The sequence below is a fragment of the Budorcas taxicolor genome, chromosome 1 (genome assembly GCF_023091745.1).
Source record: "Budorcas taxicolor isolate Tak-1 chromosome 1, Takin1.1, whole genome shotgun sequence".
NCBI classification, from domain to species: Eukaryota; Metazoa; Chordata; class Mammalia; order Artiodactyla; family Bovidae; genus Budorcas; species Budorcas taxicolor.
Window position 1 is genome coordinate 128,289,670 of NC_068910.1, and position 26,222 is coordinate 128,315,891.

Genomic DNA, 26,222 nt, shown 5'->3' on the forward strand with positions numbered 1-26,222 from the left:
CTGCTTTGGGGAAAGCCTGTTTTGCCCCAGAGAAGGCAAAATGCAAAATGAGACTCGTTCTTGTATCTTCAGGGCATATCATGGCTTTATTGATGAATGCTGAAACATGTGGAAGTACGATAATACCTCATATTTGCATGACACTTTCACGCACAATTTTTATTTTGCTATCAAAACACAGAGCTAGGTGTACAATGCATTGGTCCCATTTACAGTGGAGTAAATTGAGGTTCATTTGTGTTAAGTGTGGAGTCACGTGTGGAGCTTCCAGAGATGAGTCAGAGGTGAAGAAGCTTGCGGACACTGAGGGTGCTGTTAAGATGAGCAGGCTGAAAAGGCCAGAGGATGAAAAACAAGAGTCAGTTGAGTAAATGTTTCATTCACTTTGAAATGACTTCTCAAAAGCTGATTTCTCAGCGAAGATGTGCCTTTCTCAAGTTTGAAAATAAACAGAACCTAAGCAACAGATGCCCTCTGAGAGAGGCAGCCCTGTGCCATGCCCACGTGCTGCCTGTCACTGAAGTCCCTAGGACCAATGTACTAACGCAGGACATTCCTGCCAACCTGGCCTCACCACACTGCTGTTGAAATGATTCAATTAAGCATCATCTTAATCAGATCACTTCACCCCATCCCCAGGTTGTCCAAAATCTGCTTGTTCTTTCTTGTCTACAGAACTTCAGAGAAATTACTTCTATCCCTCTGCTTGGACTGAGCCAAGGAACTCATTTAAAAGAGAATAGTCCTCCATGTAATCTTCCTACTATAGTCATGTTCATAGTGAGATGGCAGATGTTTGGCAATATTTTTAGATGCCAGTTTTACTGGGTCTGTGTCGGGATAGGATGTTCACGTATCCCACATAGGAGTAGGACTCCCTCAATTCCAATTTTTACGTGGTGTTTTGAGACATTCATGGGTGATATGTTCGTTCACCATTCATCTTATTGATCTCAAATGTCAATTCATCAAATCTACTAATAAACATACTGTGAAAATATATATGTACATTAATCTTTGTCTGCATTTCTAATTGTTTCTAATGGGGTATTTTTTGAAAGGAGGGGTGTAGAGCTTGACAAAGGTATTCTAAAACAGACAAGAATATCTTTCTGAAATACCCTAAAAGAAGAATGAGAAACTCTCCAAGATATTATTAATATATAGTCATTTTAAATAGCTTTCTTTGTTTGTTGTTTGCCTTCTAAGTTGCTGATGAGGTTATTGGACACAGATTACACGAACTGGAGGATTCAGAAGAATTTTTGGCCAGGGTTCAGTATTATCTTCTCCCTGGTTGGTCACCAATTAATTAATCAGTTCTTTTTTAAGGCAGTGAGTGAAAGGCCAAGATAACAATCAGACACTTTTTTCAACAAAGTCCCTTTATTTTCTATTCAAGATAACATTAAGAAATCATCAGATATCACTTCTCCTTGAACTGCTTCAAAGGCCTGAGCCAAACTAGACACACACATACACACCACATTCACTGGCTTAGATGCCACAGTCAAGTTCCCAGAACATGACCTGATTCTTCTATCTCTCCTTTCAGAAGGCACAGCCTCCTCTAGTATAATCTAAACATGACTGATAGTAACAACACCCAATCACAGCTTTTCATTTTCATTAGGTCTCCAAGAGGTGGGCATCCCATTCTCTGAAAAGATATTATAAAGTAGCAACATGAAAACATTTTGGTACATAATACAACATAAAGCTAATGAATAAAGTATTCATTCCTTTCCATTGTTTAATTCATATATGTGTTACATGTATGTATACATACCCACACATACATATACATGTGAATTTAAGTGTATACAATATAAAATCTCATGGGAACAACCTAGACCTCACTGCTCACAGATGAAAGTTGTATTTTCACTGCATAGGCTGGGATATGGCAGTAGGTTTGTCCCTATAATCCCCAAGAATGCCAAGTCAAATAACACGAAAAACATTAAGAAATATAAGAAATCTCAAAGGACACTTTTGATAGATTTCACTATATTTTACCAGTGATAAAATTAGTAATGAAAATATTAAAACCCTAGAAAAACAGGCAAGTGATTAGACAATTCTAGGAAAAAAAATGCAAATAGCTGCTGAAACCATAGAACCTATCACTGCTGCTGCTGCTGCTGCTAAGTCGCGACAGTCGTGTCTGACTCTGTGCGACCCATAGACGGCAGCCCACCAGTCGCCCACGTCCCTGGGATTCTCCAGACAAGAATACTGGAGTGGGTTGCCATTTCCTTCTCCAATGCATGAAAGTGAAAAGTGAAAGTGAAGTTGCTCAGTCGTGTCTGACTCTTCACGACCCCATGGACTGCAGCCTACCAGGCTCCTCTATCCATGGGATTTTCCAGGCAAGAGTACTGGAGTGAGGTGCCATTTCCTTCTCCAGGAACCTATCACTAGCAACTGATTAAAATATATGTTAAATAAAAATAACAGTAAGGAAATGTAAATTACCTCAACAACAAGATACTATTTTCTCTCTATCAAGCTGGCAATGGTTAAGAACATTAAAAAAAAAAAAAAACCTCCCTACTGTCCAGTAAGATTTTATATTGCTAATCTTCTTCCACTTTGAAATCACTGAGACACTATGCACCAAAAGTCTTAAAATTCTTATAGCTTTTGACCTAGTAATTTTAATTCTAGATAACTACCCTAAGGAAATAATCAGAAGTTCAGGCAAATTTATGTGCAAATATGTTTATTATAGCATTATTTATTATACTAATAAATGGAATCAATAAAAATGCCCAACAAGAGAGAACTACTTAAATAAATTATAGGCCATACAAACATGCATATTATAGAGTGCTACACAGCCATTAAAAATTACATTTACAAGGAATGTTGAATGACATGGGAAAATGCTTATAGCGCAGTCAGTGAAAGAAACAGGATATGAAGTTGGCTGTTTCCATAGCACAATATCATCCTGATTTTTTTTTTAAGTGAGCTTGTTTGCAAAGATAAAGAAAAAGAAAGTACCAAAGCACAAACAACATGTAAGATTACAAGTGATTTTTATTTTACTCTTTATAATACTTCTTTGTGTTTTCCAAACTTTCCATAATGAGCATGTATTACTTTAACAATCAGAGAAAATATTCACTTCAAGTACATTCCATAGCATGGCATTTCAGGCCCAGGAAAGCCTCCATTCCAGCTACTCTCCCTTCTCTCAGTGACTGTCTTCTCAACACATCAGGCATTTCCACACCTTCCTGCTTCTCTTCTTAAAGTTCCTGCTGTCTGGAGGTCCTTCCAAGAACTTGAAAGTCAGTTCTTCCGGGTGACAGTCTCTGAAGCCCTCAGTAAGAATTCCCTCATCTTTGTTTTAAAACAACTTGATACTTGGTTGTAGGATGCCATTCACCAAATCAATTCTAATTATTCATTTTATGTGTCTCTCTCCCCTCTTGGACTCTGAACTTTTCAAAGACCCTGGGTCTTAGAAACCTTTAAATGTCTAACATCTAGTACCATCATCCCTGGCATGCCATAAATATTAAACATATGGATGAATGAATGATAAATGGAAGGATGGATGGATGAATGGCTAAGTGAAAAACCTCTAGGTTTCCAAAGGGTGAAAGGATCTAGAAACTAAATCATCTTCAAGTCACTTCACATAGTCGGATGTGTGCACGCTGCCGACGACACACACGAGAAGCCCTGGAAGAAGCGCCACCTTGAGCACTGCTAAGACAAGTGGAGCTATAATGAGCTTATAATAGAATTGAAATTTTTCTAGTTGAAACAACAAATCTGTTATCCTGCTTTACAGCAAATGGCTTTCTACAAAGGATACCCACATGCTACTTTATTATTAAAAACCATTCCAATAAAAGATATGCTGAAAAATTATTGCAATTTCTACTAATTAAAAACTAATTAAGTCATTTGCTGAATAATACATGTTCTCTACTTGCATTATCTACGAGCATGCTCTTCACTTACAAATATTTGTCTTCATTTCATTAAAGTAATTAAACGACTTCAAGTACTGTTATTTTTACAAGCATTTTATAGCCAACTCTCAATTTTCCATACCAATGGAGAAGTATAATTGAAATATTTAAAACTGAATAACAGATAACACAGAACCTCCCTGCCGTTCTTCTCCTCCTCCGGTTTAACAAACAACAAAAACAAGCGACTTGAGTTTTAGCTCAGCTCCCTTCTCCCACTCCCACTCTGGGAGCCAGAGCAGAAAAAAACTGCACATAAACAGTAGGATCTATTCACGCGCATAGCTGCCTCCTCCCCACCCCCCACCTCGCCCCTCCCCACTCTCTCTCTTAATGTACAATGTACGTTAGCACAAAATGGAGAGATGAGTGAGCCTGCTTTACCATGAAAGACAGACCATCCCCAAATCAACGACGAAATTAATTGCACTCTGTCTCTCTGACCGCATCACCCAGGCTTTGTCCCAGGCAATTATGACAATTCCTTAAGTTCCTAGAGAAAAAATGCTGCACAAAGCAAAAAATTCTTTACGCTAAGAATGATAATGGAGATTCTGAGTGGAGGTGTCAGTGTGTGGATGACAGTGTGTCTGGCTGCAGCTTTGTCTGATGTTTTAAAGTAAAGGGGAATTATGTAGAAGAAACATTTTCCTTTGCGGGATGGGAGGGAGCACAATTACAAAGGGGCAGAGAGTAAATATACACTGGATGCATCTAATTACATATATGAGAAACGTGACAAGAAAGCATATATTGGAAACGAGTTGACAGTCCACTTTCCGTAACAGGCACTTTGTCAGGGATAAACAGAGCAAAGTTGTTCTGACTCCCTGGTGTCAGTTTTTGCCCTGAATAGAAGAGCTGCCTGTGGGAGGAAAGAGATGGTGCTGGGCAGGGAAAGTACCGCCCAAGGAGGTCAAGAGTCTTGTAGAGGGACAGCCGTGAGCAAGACAGTGGGCAAGACAGGGAGTCAGACGCAGGCAGTGTGCGGCCTGGGGAAAACTGGCTCCTAGAGTCCGGAAGCTGCAGTTCTAATACAAAACAGATTAGACAGATAGACAGATAGACAGGTAGGTAGGCAGATAGACAGATAGATGACAGATAAATGTACGGGCTGCTGCTGCTGCTGCTAAGTCGCTTCAGTCGTGTCCGACTCTGTGCGACCCCATAGACAGCAGCCCACCAGGCTCCCCCGTCCCTGGGATTCTCCAGGCAAGAACATGGGAGTGGGGTGCCATTTCCTTCTCCAATGCATGAAAGTGAAAAGTGAAAGTGAAGTCGCTCAGTCGTGTTCGACCCTCAGCGACCCCGTGGACCGCAGCCCACCAGGCTCCTCCATTCATGGGATTTTCCAGGCAAGAGTACTGGACTGGGGTGCCATTGCCTTCTCCTAATGTACAGGTAGACAGACACAAATAATAATGATATCTGTCACCCGCATGTAGCATACAACAAGAAACTAATAAATTACCCGACTCTGGAGGTCGTCAGACACAGTATTTCGTTTCTCAGATTAGACACAAAACAGGTTGTGTGGCAGGAAGCAGGAGGAGGGAGTTTTTTAATTGTCATTTTGTTTCCTTTTAAGGCCCCTGGAGGTTGGTTCCTTAAATGTGTTTGGATGCCTGAAACAGAATTTCATTCAGACCTCATGTGTTGTATGGCATCTCCTTTATTCTGGACTTTCTCTTGCTTTACATTTTATTGGATTTTAATCGGAGACCATCTGATGAAATGTTCAGCACTTAGACTGGAATGGAACATGCACTCCAGCTGAATGAGAGGGAGGACAGTGAAATCACATAATGGAATATAAAACAGATTTTAAAAGCAATAAAACTGCAGCCAATAGAGTGGTCTCCTCAGGGGCACAGAGAAGCAGGGACATGTAGGAACACACCCTGAGGAGAAAGAGGCCCCGGGACACAGAGGGGCCCAGCCCCCAGCCGCTCACTTTGGACCAGGGTATACCCAGTCCTGCCCGGGACACAGCAGAAATGAGAGGCAGATTCTGAGCTATTTGTGCAAATAACACTGAACAAAGTCATAAAACAGGAACAGCCAGAGCCCTAAAACCCGAGGCAAGCTCTTGACTTCTCCAAAGGTCGTTATTAGAGACCATGGAGGTCAGTTTGGCTGCACCATCTGGAGCATAGCTTACTGACCTTGACTGTGCAACTGAACCACAAGAGGTCTTATTAAAATACAGATTATGATTCACAAGGTCTGGAGGGAGACGGACTCTGCATTTCCAGCGGCCTCAGAAGTGACGCTGATGCTGTGGTTCCCAGGACCACACTGTGCAGGGCAGCATGTGAACCAGTGGTTTTTCTCCTCTACATCAGCATCATGCAAACCAGCCACAGCTCAGATGCCTGAGCCCCACCCTGCACCTCCAGGAATGTCATCTGATAATGTGCAGGCTCATCAAGCTCCCCCATTGATGTGCCTGCCTTGTCTTCCACACACCAGACAAATCCCTGGTGATGTGTAACATGGATTTCTCTACAGAAATGATTAGGAGACAGGAAGGTGAGCAACCAGGCAACTGGTAGAATGGAGGCTGACGTGAGGAGGTGGGGAGGGGCTCCCCTCGAGGATTTAGCGGTGAGTGTGCAGACAATAAGCCATGCCAGGAACCCTCTCTGGGCACCAGGTACATGCATGAGGGCAGACACTCGTACGCAATGGCTACATCTTCCTGAGCAGATTTTTAAAACACTAATCCCATCAGAGGGCCCTATTCATTTCAGCAGCCATCTTTAACTCTGCACTCTCCCCACGTCCTTCCACCCACACCCAGCTACCAAGTCCTGACGGCTCAGCCGCTAAAATCTATCCTCTCACCCATCTCCTCCTCTCCGGGTTCCCTGCTGCCTCCTACTCTCAGCTACTGTCTTCTCTCCCCTGGACCACAGCAACCAATCTTGAGGCTGGTATCCCAACTACCACCCTGCTCCCTGACATTTACTCTCTACTCCGCAGCTGGCCTGAAACTCCTTCAGAAGCATCCCACTGCATCCAGGATAAGATTTTCACCGAAACCTGAAATGCCCCTGATTATCCCTCCATCTCCCTTGAGCCTCACCTTTCTCTCTGTGCTCCAGCCTCACTGGCCTTCTGTGTGTTTCCTAAACACACCAAGCTCTTTCCCACCACACAGTCTTTGGACAGGCTCATTTTTGTTGAATATTCTTTTCCCAACATAGCAAGACCCCACCCTTCCTTTAGGTCTAGGCCTGAGTATTGCCTTCTCAGAGGGAACTTCTGCCCATCTCACCTTAAGTAAGCCCCTCTCTAGACCCTGGGTGTTCCTTTATGGCAGGAGTCACAACTGGCAATTATTTCACTTACTTACTCATGTACTTTTCTCTCCATTTCATTACGTCATTGGTGCTCAAAGGGTGGTCCCTGGAAGAGTCACACCAGCACCACCTGGGAGACTCTGATGGTTGGACCCAGGCTTGGTTTAGCAAGCCCTCCTTGTGGATGGACACATGCTGACATTTGAGGACCAATGCACTGGACTGTAACCACTGCAGGGATAAACTTGTCTGTCATTATGTGCCCAGTACCAAGAACAGCGCTTATAGAAGATATTCGGAAATGTTTTATAATGAATGGACAAATAAGTCTCACTAGGCCAATCTTCCTTCCCTAGTGGCTTATCAGTAAAGAATCTGCCTGCAATGCAGGAGACCTGGGTTCAATCCTTGGGTCGAGAAGATCCTCTGGAGAAGGAAATGGCAACCCACTCGAGTATTCTTGCCTAGAGAATTCCATGGACAGAGGAGTCTGGTGGCTATACTCCATGGGGTCACAAAGAGTCAGACATAACTATGCGACTAAATAGCAACAAAAGGCCAAGTTTCACATTCCAACCACTATTCCATCCTAGAGCCATTAGCATACTTGGAAAAGGGCCACCTGAAAGAGAAATCTCACATAAACTTTTTTTTTCCAGTGAGAAAGTTTCAAGCTGGCATCACAGAGAATGGATTTTAGGGAACAAGACATAAACTGAGACACCAGCTAGGAGCCTGTTGCAGGGCTGTAGCTCAGAGATGCTGATGGCAGGGGGTGTGGACACAGGGAGGAGAACTGCATGACGGATCTTAGAGGCCCAGCCATCAGGACTTGATGACTGCTCATAGTTATAGGGAAAGGGGAAGGTTAGTAAAGCCATGTGGTGAGGGACAGGGAAGCCTGGTGTGCTGCAGTCCATGGGGTTGCAGAGAGTCGGATAACATTGAGCAACTTAACAACAGCAAGTAAAGCCATGACGGGGTGCAGGGAGTGAAACGGGGGTTCACAACCATACTGGGTCCCAAGTAAAAGAAATAGGACAATAAAAGATAAAGAGACTGCTTTACCCAGGAATGATCACACTGGGCCCTTTCCTTGCTCCCCTTAAACTTCTTCCCCTTCTCCAGCTCCCAGAAAACATGTGAAATGTGTGCCATCCCAAGGATGGAATGGCAGATGTGGAAGACATCATTAAGGGGCCCCACATCTTTATTACAAGGCTGAGAGGGCTGCAGCCCACACAGTGGAAGCGGCTTATTCAGGTCACATGGCTGCTGGTGACCAGCAGGACCAACTCCCAGGATCTACCTTCAAGTCCACTGAAATACTTGCTTCAGTGGGCATCCTGTGGGAAAAAAGAGAAAAACCCAGGGTCCAAAAGGTTTGGAAATGCTGCAAGCAACGTTCTCTGCAGGGTGTGAGTTCATACTATGTTAGGACTGTAAAAACACTTCCAGTGGAGAAACCAGTTTAGTTCAGCAAGTCTCCGGCACAGCGGACCATGGTGTCCCATCGTCCTGCGCAGCTTCATAATATCCAGGAGCACCCCAGACCATACACACTAAGACTGAGAGATAGGAAAGAGAAATGTTAATCCCAATCTAAAGGTTACATCTGAATTTTTCATATACTCATAGAAGCCTTGGAGTCTCTGTCATGTTTATCCACACTTTGAGACCTTTAAATAGCAGCCGGCTAGGCTCACTCTGAAGGCACTGAGCTATCCCCAGGGGACATAACATCAGACGCCCGTCTAGGCTGACCCTCGCTCTAGGTGTCCCTGTGCACTCTGGACGGGGGCTTCCCAGGCCTGACCTCTGCACTCTGAAATCCCGCATGACCCAGCTTCCCTCTCCAACTATGAGGCCACAGCATGTATGGAAGGGTACCCTCATGTTCTGGAAGAACCCTCTCATGGCCGAGAGGAGGTGGTGAACAGTGATGAACAACTGGGATGGTCAGGGCAGGGATGAGGAGGGAGGGGGAAGGGGGCCCAGTGCTCAGGGATCCCTGACCCAGAGCCTGGGTAGGCTTGAGGTTGACTCAAGAACCCGGGAAAGAAGAGCTCTCAGGGTAAACACGGTTAGTGCCCCCTCTAATGGGGATGTGCCTGGACAAGACCCTGGGAGCTTGACTGCACTGGGTCGGTCATCCCTGTGAGGTGGGGACAGTGAGGAGGAGAGCCAACACTCTGGAACTCACACAGACAAAAGTCCCAAGGAGAAAGTGTCTCAGGTTTTAGCCACGTGGCTTTGAACAAATTAGTCAATTCCCCTGAGCCTTGGTTTCTGCATATGGAAAACAGACACAGTAACTTCTGTCTTCCAGAATTACTGGGTGGTTTAAATCAGATAATGAATATGGAAATACTGACAGATAACAGAAATGCCACCAAATATAGGTGTGATTATAATAAACATTAAGGGTGTTTACTGACAATGCAGGAGCACTGGGTTAAGTTCTTCACAAACAATAAGTTGTCTGAGCCTCCGAGGAGGCCTTTGAGGCAAATAAAAATGTAGTCTCAGTTTTACAGTCGAAAAACCTGAAGCCCAGGAAAATGAATTTACTTGGCCAGAGGCACATGGAAGGCAGAGGAGTTAGCATGTGAATGCTGACAATCTGAGTACAGAAAACACTCCCAGTCTGCAAACACTGGTGTGGTAATGAGGCAAAGAGACAGACATGTGAATTCCTAGGAGCCAGCTCAGCTCATCCGAAGGGGCTGAAAATGTGGTGACAGTCAACGGCCCCTCCCGGGGTCAGTTTAACAAGCACAATCCTTTGATATCCATGTGTACCCTCTGCCTGAGACAGAGAAAGAACTAGAAATCCTGTCAAGGGATCCATTCGGTCCTTCCTGGGGAGGGCAGGAGAGCCCAGGTGGGTAGCAGTGGCCAGGGAGGTGTGTGCCAGCACCAGGGGTGGCCGTGGTGTGCACTGCACTGATATCCGGGACACAGCCTCCCCCCTTGGCGAGCCCCATGTGCAGAGACAGAGGGTACACTGTGTGCAGGGCCAGCAGGGGCGGCCCTGGCCTCAGCCTCGTCAGGGGGTGAGCAGCCACAGGACTCTCACGGCAGCCCGCCCAGCCTGGCTGATGCAACAGCCCTTGGCCATCCAGAGGCAAAAGCTCCAAGGTGGAGATGAAATCACGGGAGAGAGATTCTCCCACTGGGAATCTGATGAACACACACAGTTACTCCTGAGAGATCTCTGAAGGAAGCCAGTGGGGGTTTCAAGGAAGGAAAGCTTTCAAGGGACAGGGTAGAAGTGACCTTGACATCACCAGCCAGCACCTGACCAGCAGGCAGTCCTCGGAGTTTTGTTGAACAGAACTGCTCCAGTAAAGAAGGGCCTGTCCTTAATATTCCAGGATTCCCTGCCGAGGTAGAAGGAGAGGAGCCCTAGAAGGATGTCACGCGAACCCAGAGATGAATCACAGCCCTGGGCAAAGTCACAAGGGGCAGAGTGGGGGCCTTAAGTGGACTTGAGGCTGGGGTGCAGGGTGCAGGGAACACAAGGGAATATTATGCCCCCATCCCAAGTCCCATCTGGGTCATAAAATTTAGGATAGAAAAGTTTATCTCATGAGTGAAATTACACATTAGTTCAGTAACTTATGGAGCAGGTGCTTAAGCCAAGGAATGTTGACAGAGAAGGACAAAGCTCTCAGTCTTATAGCTCTTGAGTGAAGGAGGCAAGGGAGGGAGAAGGAAGAGAGGGGAGGAAAAGAAAGAAAAGCAGGGGAGAGAGAAGAAGGCAGAAGACAGGAGCTCCTAAATTCAGGTCAAATGCTAGATGAAGAAATTTTATATCCAAGGCCAGCCCATATGTAATGGGACCATTTTATCCTCAGGATTTGAATAAAATCTATTGTTTTAAAACAATACTCTCAAACTTTGGGGAAAACGGCTCTTCATACAGCTTTAACTCTTATAATAAAGGCAAAAATCGAGTTTAAAATTAAATATAAATGATAAACCTCAAAATTTTCAAGTCAAATTTCATTAACTGATAAAGGTCTACTCTGAGCCTCAGGCAAGGGCAGTGGAAGGGATTTGGTTAATTTGTAAGATTAAAGGCATATTGAATAATTGAGGCCACATTAGAGGGAGACTCTAGTTTGAATGACATTCCAAGGTCAGAAGACTGAAGAGCTAAGAGTCCTTATCCAAAAATTGCAAGTTAAACTTTCAGACAGGAAAAATTCAAGCCACTGTGGCCTTGAACTTCAATGACTGATAAACAAGGAGACAATATAAATTGGTAATCTACCTGTTTATACATAGATTTATCTTTCCTTTGGTTAAGGAATCTGACCAGTGGAGTCTTGAATATTTTAAGGTGTTCTGTATAAGGCAATGTGTTATCTTGACAGTTTATTAGCAACAAAGTCAAGAAGGTCAAAACTGAAGACTCCTTCTATAATTTTATTTCTGCTCTGCTTACATCTTAATAAAAGGTGTCTCTTGCAACAGTAAACAGAAACCAATCTGCATTTGCAGGTGCAGAAAAGGTGCTTTCAAATATATTACAAGCAGAAAATGACATAAGCTTATTGGCATCAGCATTACTCAACACTCTTTGGGCCTTGGCAAGATACAAAATGATCTGTTTCCTCTCTTGGCAAAACAGAAAGTGAATAGCAAAGTCTATAGGATACAAACTAAGCCAATTAAGATAATAGTAGTTTTGTTACATTATTAATAATAATAATACCATATAAAGGGCTTAATAGGTATCTAATATTTTTCAGGAGTTCTCCAGTCAGAGCTGCCTTTGTTGAAGGTGTGTGTGTTGAGCACAGGTTGGGGCTGAGTGTCCTGCCTCCTCACACCCTCAGAAAGTGCTTCCTAAGGCTCTCTGGGACACAGAATTTGAATAACCACAGTCAAAGGCTGCCTGATTTTATCCTCAGTGTTGTTATCATGGAAATTGTGGTTGTTGCTACCCTAACCTCCATTCCCCCCCCACCCCGTCTCTTGGTAGCTGCCAAGAGACCCATCCTAGAATTTACATCCTGCCCACTGTGGCTGCATGCATCATGCCATGCCTGGTTCTAGATGTGGAGCATGCAGGGAAAGAATTATTATCCTGACCCCAGGCTACAGTCACTGGGTCAGGCATAGGAACATGACACAATTTGGGCCAGTGAGACTGCACACTAAATTTTCCAGAGATCTGTAAAGAGAGGTATCATCTCTCTTCTGAAAAACCTCCAGACAGTTTCCTTACATCCACACTTCAAATGCGGACAAGGAAGCTCACAGCCTGGAGTAGTGACAGCAATGGGGCATATTCTCAGGAAAGGCAAAGAAGGACAGAGCTGAAAAGAAACAAAATTCCTGATGACTGGTCTGCTGAATCCCACCAAACCTGAGGCCCACCTAGCCCTAGCCTTCCAATTATATACTCTAATAAAGTCTCGCTGTTACTTAAGCCAATTTAACTTAATTTTCTGTTACTTGCAGCTGACCTCACCCTAACTGATACCAGTACTATGTGATATGATGTAGTCGCATGTTCTATCTGTTTTAGAAATAAGAAGGATGAACTTTCGAGATCTCATGTGACTCTAGAGCACACCACTAGTAAGTGATGAAGCCAAGCATCGAGTCCTCTGACTCCAAAGCCAGTGCTCTTTCCATTGCCACATGTTACCTCCATGATGTGGTCCTAGAAACTCCCTTTTCAGATTTATGATTCCCACACTAAGTTTGAATTTAAATATTCTGAGATTATACAATCAAAATGAAAATGTAGAGTGTTGGTTCAAAATAGTTTTACCTTTTCAAGAGTAGCAGTGTTTGTCTGTTAATAACAAAGAGTCACCACTCTCTTATGGCAGCAAACCCATCAAACAGCTTCATTTGCATCACTACCAATAATATCAGATCTGAGGACAACCTGGCAAAAGTACGTGCAGATGACTAGTCATGCTCTTCTTATCAGACAGGCTATGCATGCGTGCTCATTTGTGTCTGACTCTGCAACCCCATGGACTATAGCCCACCAGGCTCCTCTGTCCATGGGATATCACAAGCAAGAATGATGGAGTTGGCTGCCACTTCCTCCTTCAAGGGATCTTCCAGACCCAGGGATCGAACACATTTCCAGCAGCTGCTGCATTGGCAGGTGGATTCTTTACCACGGAGCCGTCTGGAAAGCCCTGGACAGGCTATGAAATACTTTAAAACAAAAGCCCTGGGTCAGTTATTTAATGCAATTTAACAATGTGACAGTAATAGTAAATAGAGCTCTGCCTTTTAGGAATTTGTTATCTAATCAGAGGGAAGACAGTGATCCTTCCCATCTCTGCTTCTCGACTATACTTCTCTCCCACTGCCCTGATGTGATATTAACTCTCTGCACATGCAGGCTAAATAGCTATGGGAGAATCAGCAATCTTTCTATACTCAAGGGAAAGTACACAATATAGCTTAAAGATCAATCAGTTACATGAAAGCAAGTCCAGGCTGGAGGGACAGAGAGAACAGTTACAAAAAACAAAAGTGATTTGTTCTCTCAAGAGCTATGTTGGGTTAACAAAGAGCAAACACAACTTGAACTAGAGGAGAAAAATTCAAATCACCTAGAGATAAAGCAGACATAAATTATGATTTTAAATTAATATTATTTTTGTAAAACTAACTTCAGTCTGATAGAGAGGAGTAGGAACTAGGCAGGTACAGCCACAAAAGCACGATGCTCTTTCTCTCACTTGGAATACTGACTTCTCACCTATCAAAATTTCTACAGAGTGAAAAGGTAAAGAATAACTCTTACAGGACTACTCTGTTGGTCCAGGGTCTAAGACTCCACAGTCCCAATGCAGGGGACTCGGGTTTGTTCCTTAGCTGAGGAACTGGATCCCACCTGCCACAACTAAGAGTCTGCACACCACAACTAAAGATCCTACATGTCACAGTGAAAATGGAGGATCCCATATGCTACAACTGAGATCCAGTGCAGTCAAATAAATAAGAAAGAAAGAAATATAAAATATTTTTAAAAAAGAATTAACACTTAGGAATTCTAGGTTCAAGACAGACCTGAACCTGAAGTCCACTCCCAAACTTAATAACCACATGACTGTATGACTGAGTAAATCACTGAACCTATTTAAAGCTACTTCCAGCTTTACAAAATGTGTTCTCATAAGGACTAATAAACGTAATACATATAACATGTCTAAGATAAAGTGTTCCGTAAACTGAAGATATGAGTATTAGTCGCATGTCAAAGAGTCTTCAAAACTTTGTCCAGATTCCTCATTGCAGATCAAGTCTCCCTTGGCTCCCCCAAATCCTGATCATGTGACCTATAGCAGCTACCAGAGCATGGTTATCATAAGCTCTCCTACAGGCTCTGGCCACAGACTCCAGGGAGTTCTGCAACATGAACTCTACCCCTCTCAGGACCAACCCTTCTTGGCTGGCTTTGCAGACTCTCAACAGAGCTGAAGATCATGCCTCTACATAACTGCCGAGCTTCCTGGGCATCTGGGCACTCCTGTTCAGTCTTGCCAGCTCTAGAAAGATGTGACTTCTGGTTCTGGAAAGGGGTGGATCTTGACTATAGAAGCCATAATCCATGTCATCCTTTCCACACATGGCCTGGGGAACTGAAAAATGAGAATGTTCATGCCTCTTCTGCAAAGATTATGAGTCTCAAGGGTTCCCATGGTGGCCTTGCCTAAATATCACTTCTGTGGTTCCAGGTATGAGCTCACGTGAGATCATGTATCAATTAAGGCAGTCAGGAAAACCACAGAAGAAATGTGAATAGAGAGACTTTAGTTTAAAAAATTGTATAAAGTTACTTATTGGGAAAATGAAAGAATAAAACAACATTAGGGAAACATGGAGGCAGCAAGTACAAGAAATTGCTGCACTCCTACGGCTGGAGGAGCAACGGAAGAGGGTGTAATTATTACAACTTAGAGAAGACAATGGCACCCCACTCCAGTACTCTTGCCTGGAAAATCCCATGGGCAGAGGAGCCTGGTGGGCTGCAGTCCATGGGGTCACGAAGAGTTGGACACAACTGAGTGAATTCACTTTCACTTTTCACTTTCGTGCATTGGAGAAGGAAATGGCAATCCACTCCAGTGTTCTTGCCTGGAGAATCCTAGGGATGGGGGAGCCTGGTGGGCTGCCATCTATGGTGTTTCACAGAATCAGACACGACTGAAGCAACTTAGCAGCAGCAGCAGCAGCAGAGAAGGAAAACAAAACCTCCAGAGGGACAGAGGATGTGGGGTCTCTGGGAGGTGCAATGAGATTGATTCTCCAGGTGCTGCAAAAAACTGCAAACCAAACTCAGCTGCTGTGACAGAAAGGAAGTTCTGCTGCCAGAGTGAAGAAGGTTTACTGGGGACACTCAAAAGTAAACAGATGACTGTGGCTTTGTAGTAGAGCCTGAAGTCAGGCAGGTTGATTCCCCATTCATCTTTCTCAAGATTGCTTTGGTTATTCGAGGTTTTTTGTATTTCCACACAAATTGTGAAATTATTTGTTCTAGCTCTGTGAAAAATACCGTTGGTAGTTTGATAGGGATTGCATTGCATCTGTAGATTGCTTTGGGTAGTATACTCATTTTCACTATATTGATTCTTCTGATCCATGAACATGGTATATTTCTCCATCTATTAGTGTCCTCTTTGATTTCTTTCACCAGGGTTTTATAGTTTTCTATATATAGGTCTTTAGTTTCTTTAGGTAGGTGTATTCCTAAGTATTTTATTCTTCTCATTGCAATGGTGAATGGAATTATTTCCTTAATTTCTCTTTCTATTTTCTCATTATTAGTGTGTAGGAATGCAAGGGATTTCTGTGTGTTGATTTTATATCCTGCAACTTTACTATACTCGTTGATTAGCTTTAGTAATTTTCTGGTGGAGTCTTTAGGGTTTTCTATGTAGAGGATCATGTCATCTGCAAACAGTGAGAGTTTTATTTCTTCTTTTCCAATCTGGATTCCTTTTATTTCTTTTTCTGCTCTGATTGCCGTGGTCAAAACTTCCAAAACTTTGTTGAATAGTAGTGGTGAAAGTGGGCACCCTTGTCTTGTTCTTGACTTTAGGGGACATGCTTTCAATTTTTCACTATTGAGGATAATGTTTGCTGTGGGTTTGTCATATATAGCTTTTATTATGTTGAGGTATGTTCCTTCTATTCCTGCTTTCTAGACAGTTTTTTTTAATCATAAATGGATGTTGAATTTTGTCAAAGGATTTCTCTGCGTCTATTGAGATAATCATATGGCTTTTATTTTTTAATTTGTTAATGTGGTATATTACATTGACTGATTTGCAGATATTGAAGAATCCTTGCATCCCTGGGACATAGCCCGCTTGGTCATGGTGTATGATCTTTTTAATGTGTTGTTGGATTCTGATTGCTAGAATTTTGTTAAGGATTTTTGCATCTATGTTCATCAGTGATATTGGCCTGTAGTTTTCTTTTTGTGTGGCATCTTTGTCAGGTTTTGGTATTAGGGTGATGGTGGCCTCATAGAATGAGTTTGGAAGTTTACCTTCCTATGCAATTTTCTGGAAGAGTTTGAGTAGGGTAGGTGTTAGCTCTTCTCTAAATTTTTGGTAGAATTCAGCTGTGAAGTCGTCTGGACCTGGGCTTTTGTTTGCTGGAAGATTTCTGATTATGGTTTCAATTTCCATGCTTGTGATGGGTCTGTTAAGATTTTCTATTTCTTCCTGGTTCACTTTTGGAAAGTTGTACTTTTCTAAGAATTTGTCCATTTCCTCCAAGTTGTCCATTTTATGGCCATATAATTGCTGATAGTAGTCTCTTATGATCCTTTGTATTTTTGTGTAGTCTGTTGTAATCTCTCCATTTTCATTTCTAATTTTATTGATTTGATTTTTCTCCCTTTGTTTCTTGATGAGTCTGGCTAATGGTTTGTCAATTTTATTTATCCTTTCAAAGAACCAGCTTTTGGCTTTGTTGATTTTTGCTATGGTCTCTTTTGTTTCTTTTGCATTTATTTCTGCCCTAATTTTTAAGATGTGTTTCCTTCTACTAACCCTGGGGTTCTTCATTTCTTCCTTTTCCAGTTGCTTTAGGTGTAAAGTTAGGTTATTTACTTGACTTTTCTTTTGTTTCTTGGGTTATGCCTGTATTGCTATGAACCTTCCCCTTAGCACTGCTTCTACAGTGCCCCACAGGTTTTGAGTTGTTGTGTTTTCATTTTCATTCATTTCTATGCATATTTTGATTTCTTTTTTTATTTCTTCTGTGATTTGTTGGTTATTCAGCAGCGTGTGGTTCAGCCTCCATATGTTGGAATTTTTAATAGTTTTTCTCCTATAATTGAGATCTAATCTTACTGCATTGTGGTCAGTAAAGATGCTTGGAATGATTCCAATTTTGTTGAATTTACCAAGGCTAGCTTTATGGCCCAGGATGTGATCTATCCTGAAGAAGTTTCCGTGTGCACTTGAGAAAAAGGTGAAATTCATTGTTTTTGGGTGAAATGTCCTATAGATGTCAGTTAGGTCTAACTGGTCTATTGTATCTGGAGGAATCAATCTGCCTGACTTCAGGCTCTGCTACAAAGCCACAGTCATCAAGACAGTATGGTACTGGCACAAAGACAGAAATATAGATCAATGGAACAAAATAGAAAGCTCAGAGATAAATCCACGCACCTATGGACACCTTATCTTTGACAAAGGAGGCAAGAATATGCAATGGAGAAAAGAAAGTCTCTTTAACAAGTGGTGCTGGGAAAACTGGTCAACCACTTGTAAAAGAATGAAACTAGAACACTTTCTAACACCATACACAAAAATAAACTCAAAATGGATTAAAGATCTAAACGTAAGACCAGAAACTATAAAAACTCCTAGAGGAAAACATAGGCAAAACACTCTCCGACATAAGTCACAGCAGGATCCTCTATGACCCATCTCCCAGAATATTGGAAATAAAGCAAAAATAAACAAATGGGACCTAATTAAAATTAAAAGCTTCTGCACAACAAAGGAAACTATAAGCAAGGTGAAAAGACAGCCTTCAGAATGGGAGAAAATAACAGCAAATGAAGCAATTAACAAAGAATTAATCTCAAAAATATACGAGCAAACCCTGCAGCTCAGTTCCAGAAAAATAAATGACCCAATCAAAAAATGGGCCAAAGAACTAAACAAACATTTCTCCAAAGAAGACATACAGATGGCTAACAAACACATTAAAAGATGCTCAACATCACTCATTATCAGAGAAATGCAAATCAAAACCACAATGAGGTACCATTTCACACCAGTCAGAATGGCTGCTATCCAAAAGTCTACAAACAGTAAATGCTGCAGAGGGTGTGGAGAAAAGGGAACCCTCTTACACTGTTGGTGGGAATGCAAACTAGTACAGCCACTATGGAAAATAGTGTGGAGATTCCTTTAAAAACTGGAAATAGAACTGTCATATGACCCAGCAATCCCACTGCTGGGCATATACACTGAGGAAACCAGAATTGAAAGACACACATGTACCCCAATGTTCATCGCAGACATGGAAGCAACCTAGATGTCCATCAGCAGACGAATGGATAAGAAAGCTGTGGTACATATACACAATGGAGTATTACTCAGCCACTAAAAAGAATACATTTGAATCAGTTCTAATGAGGTGGATGAAACCAGAGCCTATTATACAGAGTGAAGTCAGCCAGAAAGAAAAACACCAATACAGTATACTAATGCATATATATGGAATTTAGAAAGATGGTAATGATAACCTTGTATGCAAGACAGCAAAAGAGACACAGATGTATAAAACAGTCTTTTGGACTCTGTGGGAGAGGGCAAGGGTAGGATGATTTGGAAGAATGGCATTGAAACATGTATAATATCATATATAAAATGAATTGCCAGTCCAGGTTCGATGCATGATACAGGATGCTCGGGGCTGGTGCACTGGGATGACCCAGAGGGATGGTATGGAGAGGGAGGTGGGAGGGGGGTTCAGGATGGGGAACACGTGTTGATGTATGGCAAAACCAATACAATATCGTAAAGTAATTAGCCTCCAATTAAAATAAATAAATTTATATTTTAAAAAGAGTAAACAGAAAGCAATAAACTCCATCTTCCTCCTCTAGCCTTGCAACCTCCCTTTTAGCACCCGCTCCTGGCAAATTCTAATCAGGAACCAGATAGCTAAGTATAAGTGCAGTTGACAGGTTATCACAAAGCAAAGTGAAGAAGGATGGCTTTGTAGGTGACAGACAACTTAATAATTAGCACAATGCTTCTATCTGCCCCCTTTACCAGAGATGTCCCACACTGTGAAACCCACTGGAAGGTTCAGAGGCAACCAATCTGGCCTTCTCTACTTAAGAGGATCTCCCCCCTTAACTCGAGTAAACAGAGGAATATCCCTTGGGATTTCCCAAGGATATGAAAGGTTTAAACGTCCTTTAACTGCCCACACCAGATTTAACTCGGTTCCTAGATTACAAATCATGTTTCAAAGGAGAGACTAAAAGGAATGACCAAATTCCCAATATCCACAAATACTTAAAGACTGGGACTTCTCTGACAATCCAGTGGTTAGGACTCTGTGCTTCCAATGCAGGGGGCACAGGTTTGATCCCTGGCCAGAGAACAAAAATCCCATGTGCCACATGGCCAAAAAACCAAAACAAACAAACCAGCAAATGCTTAGAGACTGTCTATTATGGTCATTACCATTGCTCCACTGTTCACTTAACATGCTGATAATATTCAAGAATTAAAAGTACTAAACTATTTCAGCAAAACTTTTGAGGTTGGGATTGAGGAAAAAAGACGTCTTCCAAAAGTCTCATCTGGGTTGAGGCTGGGAGCTTATGAGATGGGGATAGTGAATGTATACAGGCTTATTTTATTGGGATAATGAAAGGGAAAATAAAGGGAAGATATAGGGTCTTCATGGAGAAAATAGGCAAGATACTTCAAAATAAATAGTAGAGAAATAAATATATGAGTTTGAATAGCAGAAAACAGAACAGGAAGAAAAGTACAGCTTCCAAATTAACAAATGAAATGAATGTCAACTTTAACAAATCAACACCAAAAAAAAAAAAAGAAAGAAAAGATATTCACTTGGATTATTTAAATAGTTCTACTATTCCACTGTAATCTATCTATTGGCTTTTTGGCTATATATCTTTTGCTTTGTCTTGTTTGTTGGTGGCTGGTCTGGAGATTAGAATATTAATATTTAACCATACTTTCTCAGTCTAATTGGAGCTAATTTTGTTCCACTTCATATTAAAGGTAAAAGCCTTCAAACCATATAGGTCCTTCCACCAAAATTCATGTTATAATGGTCCTTCATATTGCATCTTCATATACTAAAAATCTTACAAGTTTTTGCTTTTTTCAGTCATACATACTTTAAAAACCTCAAGAGAAAAAAAAATAGTTTTTCTATTCAGCCAGAGACTTGCCACTTCCGTTGCTTTGCCGTTAATCCTGAGGACCCTTTCAGCTGAAAAATTTCCTTGGTATTTCTTAAGAAGCAGTTCTGCTCCTGATGAATTCTCTTAGCTTTCCTTCATCTGAGAAAAAAAAAGTCTTTATTTTGCTTTCATTCCTGGAGGAAATTTTCACTGGACATAGAATTTGAGGTTGACAGTTTACTTCTTAAAGTTGTTGTTTCACCCTTTCCTGCCCTCCGTGGTATTTGATGAGAAATTCACAGTTGTTCTAATCACTGTTTCCCTCTACATAATGTCACTTTTCTCTAGCTGCCTTCAAGACTTTATTTTTATTTCATCAGATTGACTATGATGCATCTGGCTACAGCTTTTTTGACTTTGTGCTGTTCAAGTTTCACCAAGCTTCCTGAATCTGTAAACATATGGGTGTATCTTCTCCATACTTAGGAAATTTTGGCCATTATTTATTTAAATGTGCTTTCTGCCTCAGTATCTGTTTCTTCTCATCCTAGGACATGTAAGTTAGACCTTTTGATATTGTTCCATGAGTCTCTGAGGTTCTGTTAACTTTTTCAATCTTTTATTCCTTTGTTTCTCAGATTACCTTCAAATTCATCGACCTGTTTCTATGTCCACTATACTATCGAGTTCACACGGTGAGCTTTTCTATTTTATATTTTTTCACTTCTAAAATTTCCATTAGATCCTTTTTTATAGTTTTATTTCTCTGCAGAAAGCTCCTATTTTTCCATTCATTTTCAATGTGTTTACCTTGACTTCACAGAGCATAGTTACAAAACATGATAAAAGACTTTGATTCCAACATCTGGGCCATTTCAGGGTTGGCATCTACTTATTGTCTTTTCCCTTCAATATTGGTTGCATTTCTCTGGTTCTCTATATATCAAATAACTCGACATTGAGAATATCAGGTACACTCTGGATCCTATTATAATCCTTTGTGTTAGTGAGGACATGAAACAATGGAACTCTCATATACTGCTAGTCAGAATGTAAAATGGTTTAACTACTTTGGAAAACAGTTTGGCAGAGTCTTATAAAGTTAAATGTGTATCTACCATATAACCCACCTATTTTGCTGCTACATATTTACTCAAGAGAAATGAAAGTTATGTCTGTACAAAGACTTCTACATGAATGTTCATAGCAACATTCTTCATAAAGTCCAAAAGCTGGAAACCACCCAAATATTCAGCAACAGGTCACTGGATAGGCAAATTATCATATATCCATACTATAGACTATTTAAAGCAATTGTTACACAAAGTGGGAGAATCAAAATCTTTATGCCATTTGAAAGAAGTGAGGCAAAAAAAGTATATTCTCTATGATTCAATTCGTATAAAATTCTAGAAGATTCAAACTAATTTATATTAGTAAAAAGCAGAAGTGTTTGCCTGAAACCAGAGGTGAAGAGAGGGATGGATTACAAAGAAACACAAGGAAGTTTTGCAGGTGATAGGAATGCTTGTTATCTTGATTGAAGATATGATTTTACAAATGTATAAATATATCAAAATAACCAAATAGAACACCTTAACTATGTTCACTTATATGCTTCAATATCTCAACCAGCCATGTAAATAAAAAGAGGATGCAACTATGTAAATGAATACAAACGAAAAAAGAGAGATAGAACACCAAGCATACCAGTCCTTGTTCAGGGCATGACAGAGTTCTCCCATTAAAGACAAAAGACAAAACTCAGACCTGTTTATTAAACAAAAACAAACAAACAAACAAACAAAAAAGAACCCTAAGCTTACAAGAAATATTTAAAGTGATAATGAAAGCCTAAAAATAAAGCATTATACAAACAGAATCTGGGAAAATATAAATAAAAGATAAATTGAATGAAACATTTTAAAATCGGCAAGGTTATGAAAACATCAAACACATCAAAGAGGTATTTTGCACTATTTACAAAGAAGATACCACAGTCACCAAATACACAGCAGATAAATATGTAAAGCAGAAAGTATAAGAAATGCAAACAGAACTTACTAAATAAACAACAAATATACTAGGAAGATTCAATATACTTTGAGAAAGGGGTAGACCAACTAGACCAAAAATTAGCAAAAATCTAAAGGAACGGAATCATGCATTTAATAAATTGAATAATACAAGTAATAAATGTATTAAATATATGGAGAACCACACGGCTCCAAGTAGAAAATTTTTATCTTATGGCCATACACAAAAAAATGATCCAGTACTTAAATAAACATATATTCAAGAGAATCATTTATAGGCTATGTTTTCCACTCATAATTAGTTAGAAGATAAATTTGGTCAATGAAGTAACTGTCAGGACTTTTCCAAGGCTGAAATACCATCTTAATCCCATTGATCATGAAGTAGGCTAAACTTACAGGCAGAAAATCTCTGACCAAATTCCACCTCTGGCACAGTGACACTGGGAAGTTACACAAACCCTTTGAGAATCCAACTCCATAAGATATCAGTGATCCTACCCACTCTACAAATTTCATGAAAGTAGTTGCTAGTGTCAAGGCAAACTGAAATCATGAAAATTTTAAGGCAGTTTTCAAACTGTAAAGTCCCATAAAAACATAGGGTTTCTACAAGAAAATATGTCTAAGTAGTAATCAACTGGACTCACAAAAATGGGGGGAAATGGGGCTTTAGAAATATGTCCTTCTATATTTGGTCTACCTGGATGTGTATACAGAGGTATTTTAAAGAAATCTAGAAAGGTCATCAGGTTTCCCAGGTGATGCAGTGGTAAAGCATCTGCCTGCCAATGCAAGAGACACGGCTTCAGTCCCTGGGTCGGGAAGATCCCCTGGAGAGGGAAATGGCAACCCACTCCAGTATTCTTGCCTGGAGAATCCCAAGGACAGAGGAGCCCGGCAGGCTACAGACCATGGGGTCACAAAGAGTTGGACATTGGACACGACTGAGCGTGCGCACAGAGAGGCAATCACACTTGGATTAGTAACAGCTGCAGCAACTAACAATGGTAACTTGTTGCCAACTTGCAACTAATGAAGAGGAAAAGTCCCTCAGATAGGAACTACTTAAATATTTGATGACTAATAAATTAAATGTTAATTAAATACTTCAGCGATTTTCCTCCCTGACCAGCATATAATTAACATTTAATTTGTTATAAAATATTTAAAGTTATGAAATATCCTATGGCATCTAAAATGTCTCGATTGTCAGACCATCTTAGGACAATGTGTCAAGGGTACAAGAGGTGAGACTGGCATTTAAACCTCAGGAGACAGAATATAAAAAGTAACTTTTGTGCTTTTCTCACATAAGGAAATTGAGACTAAGATAAGCAGAATCTCATTTTCCAATTTAACTTAGCCAAGGAATTTATAACTAAGTGCTACCAGGGAGTAAAGGATAAACTCCAAATCTAAAACTATAATGTCATGAATGTGGCAAGCACCTCAGTAGTAACTGGAAAACACGATTACAAGTTGGTTAGCACCAAGTTAGTTACGTTACAAGTTGATTAGGACTCTGAACATGAAATACATCTGTAAGAATGAGCTTAAAGAGAAGGCAGATTGGACAGAACAGCTATCCAGTAAAACAAGGAACACTATTAAAGATGTGCCCTTCTCCTAGCTTCCGCCACATGGCTGTCTGAAAGTCTCAGAAATGCATTTCCCCATTGGTTCAAATTTGACCTTGGAAAGTAGATGAGCCTGGGCTTACAGCAAGGGAAGTAGGGTCTGGAAGGGCAAAGAGGGCTGTGACAAGACATCTAGCTGGTAAGGAGAGAGGGATTTGGGGAATGAACATCCACACTGTCAGGCTTTAAACTTGAATGATGCAGAATAGCCACCAGACCAAACCAAGAGAAACAATTTGCCTAACCTTAAAAATGCATTCCAATATACAATAGATGCAGACAAACACTGTTTGATTCCACTTATGAGAAGTACCTAGAATAATCAACTTCAGAGTCGAACAGTACACTGCTAGGTGCCAGGGGCCGTTAGGTAAAGGGGTGGGGGAATGGGGCATTAGTGTTTAATGGAAACAGTTTCAGTTTAGGAAGGTGAAAATTCAGGAGAGGGATGATGGTGAGAGTTGCACAGCAATGTGAATGTACTTAGTGCCCCTGGATTGTATAGTTACATATGGTTAAAATAGTATGCCTTATATTATGTGACTTTTACCACATTAAAAAAAAAAAAACATTTAAAAGAGAGAGAGAGAGAAACAACTTCTCTTGTGTATAAGCAGAGCTATGCAATGAACCAGGCTAAAGGAAATCTCCTAAAAGAAGGCTCCCTGACACATGACTACAGCACCAAACAGAACAGGTCAGTTCCACTTCTAAAGACCAAGACTGGGAACACAGCCTCTCCCCTTCCATCCCTTTATTACCCTTCTTGTAAGCAGGGTCTGCAAGAAGATTGAGGGCAGGAAGAGAAGGAGATGACAGAGGATGAGATGGTTGGATGGCAATACCAATTCAATGGACATGAACTTGGATAAACTCTGAGATAGTGAAGGACAGGGAAGCCTGCTGTGCCACAGTTCAGGCAGTCAAGAAGAGTCAGACACGACTTGGCAACTGAACAACAAGAACTATGCAGCCATGGGAAGGAAGTAGCCATCTCATCGCCATGGGGAAGCCCATCCTGAGGGAAAGCAGCCCATGCTCACGGAGATCAGGATGGAAGAAGCCAGCCCTCTAAGTCATTAGTGAGGCTGAACTAAGCCACTCTGGGGATGCTCAACTCTGGTCTTCTCACACCTCGTTCTTTTTCTGACAGCCCTTCTCCCAACATGCAGCCTTCCTCTTATCACTCTGTTCCATTTTCTCAATACCTCTGCCCTGTTTAACTCATGTTATTTCTCTGCTACCCGATTCACACAGCCAGAACTCTCACTTGGACAAATTCAAGTCTGTTTACACTTTGTCCAGCTCAGTGCAGCAAACATGAAGAATACCTATTATGTACTGGGTGCTAGGCTTTGTGCTGGCAGTAAAGGTCATATGAGCTCCATATAAATATTTCTAAAATCTAGACTGCATTATGATTGCTGTTGTCCCTTCCAGACAGCAGTATTCCTGGGTCATCCTATAATTCTAAATAACTGAGTGTGCAAAATTGCATGAACAACAGTGTCTACATCAGGAACTTTCTCTCCGTGGCCTTGATTCCCACTCCATCCTCCACCCAAGCAAGTTATTTCACTCATTTCCACCTGCAGAGTGAGAGGCAGCCACTCCCAGGAACAGATTCAACCTAGGCAAGAAACATCTGTCAATGTCTGGGACTGAAGATGGCGTCAGTAAACAATCTGATTTTGCAGCTGTTCTCATGAATCTTAGTTTTCTGGTTTGCTTCTCTCTATCTCTTTAGCTTCTACAGAACTACAGGTCCTAACCCCTTCCCTGGAAGGTAGGCTACCTTCATGGCATTGCTTTCCAGGAAATTGTGGCTCCAGGCTCTAGCC